The following is a 1,664-nucleotide window of genomic DNA, read 5'->3' on the forward strand; positions in this document are numbered from 1 at the left end:
TCATCATTTCTTTCTGGATTCTTTTTAAAATAGAGCTCATTTTCATTGTTCACCTTTTACATTGCTTTAGAATAGGCGATGATGATGATGATGATGATGATGATGATGATGATGATGATGATCTGGCTTTTCTTTTTTCGTAAATTTATGTGCCGAACAAAATTAGTTTTATAAAAATAGTAAACGAATTCGGAACGGGGGGCCTAAATTTAAACTAAAAGGGTCCCTGATAGACTTCCCTTGCTTTTCTTCCTTTTCATTTTTACCACCATTATTCAGCTCTTGCTATTGTTTTTCCAAACTACCTTTCGTTTTTATTTCATCACATCTCCAATTTGTCCACCCAATGTATGTTTGCTTCATTCTCCTTATTTTTTTTCTCAACAAATGTTTATTTAGATATTTAGAATATCACCAAACAACGTTACCGTATCCCTGCGTGTAATATACTTTTTGAGGTACGAGGCAATCATGGAAGAAAAAATAGGGGAAAAAATAGGTTAGCAATGTTGTAATCGGCTTGTTTCTTATTGTGTAGATGCACTATGCATGACAATGATAGCGCTCAAATTGAGCGGAACGAGTGTACGCTAGGTTTATTAAGTCTACATATCATTTATTGCTTTTTTGTTTTATGTTTTTTGTTCGTTTTCTTTTTCATTTTTTCCTATAAAACCCCTTAAGGCTTTATAAGGGCAAACAAAATCGATCGCTTTCGGTTTTATTGTAGGACATACATATTACATTATTTTAGTTTTCTCTTTTTTTTCAAGTTACTTCTCTCAAAGTAAATTGCTCAGACTCTCAGAGGAATTCAGAGCGTAAACATAAGTGAACAACGATTTCAATGTTTAATCTATAAATTCCATGTTTTACTAATTCATCTCAATGAATTGTGATCCGTTCGGGAGTTTGTGCTGTACTCGCGTGGACGACCCAGCGGCTCTTGCAGGCTCTTGTTGTTGATCGAATCTTGTCGTTGTTGGCGTTAGGTATGATGCCATGTGGAAGAATTGCGGCAATTATGTATATAATCATCGTCTCTTGATTTCCCCAGATACCGCGTCACGTGACTGCAGGAGATCGCCGGTGCTTGCAGATTGGAGCAACGGCGTGTTTATGGTGAGTGATTCATGTGGCTTCTACGTTTGTTGGAACAAATTCGTGTACGATTTGTCGCTCTTTGCGTAAATTTACGTGTTTCGTTCGATTAAGTAATATTTTATTCCCTACTTCTAACACAGCGCCTACTGTAAACGATGTATACAGTAGGCATTGTACTAACGTAGTACTGCTCGTAATTCAAACAAGGGGGTCTAAAATGTTGAGTATGATACAGCGAATGACATTGAAATTAAAGCTATTCCACCAATAATTGGCGGTTGCCTTAAGGCAACAGAATGATGTCAAATATTAGAAGTATGGCATCCAATCAACAGATTAAAGCAAAAGAGTAACCGTGGCGTACAGGAATAGAGCAACCATAGTCTCGAACTGTCGCTCTAGAGTGCGATAATTGTATTCCCCGTTGTTATTGTTGTTGTTGCTGTTGTTGTTGTTGTTGTTACTTTTGTTGTTTTTGTTTGTTGTTTTGTATTTGCTTCTTCTTCTTCTTCTTCTTCTTCTTCTTCTTCTTCTTCTTCTTCTTCTCCTCCTCCTCCTCC

The 1,664-nt window shown here is 36.7% G+C and overlaps 1 protein-coding gene across 5 annotated transcripts in view; it reads left to right on the forward strand.

Moving 5' to 3' along the window:
• LOC101849468 (tyrosine-protein phosphatase Lar) overlaps nt 1–1,664 on the forward strand; it is a 178,687-nt gene that overhangs the window by 84,668 nt on the left and 92,355 nt on the right. For all 5 annotated transcript variants that reach the window (XR_004858652.1, XM_005100613.3, XM_005100614.3 and 2 more), the window contains exon 3: nt 1,058–1,122. The gene's annotated coding sequence lies outside the window, so the exon portion shown is untranslated. The remainder of the gene's footprint in view (nt 1–1,057; nt 1,123–1,664) is intronic.

The sequence above is a fragment of the Aplysia californica genome, unplaced genomic scaffold, assembly GCF_000002075.1.
Source record: "Aplysia californica isolate F4 #8 unplaced genomic scaffold, AplCal3.0 scaffold00253, whole genome shotgun sequence".
Taxonomy (NCBI): domain Eukaryota; kingdom Metazoa; phylum Mollusca; class Gastropoda; order Aplysiida; family Aplysiidae; genus Aplysia; species Aplysia californica.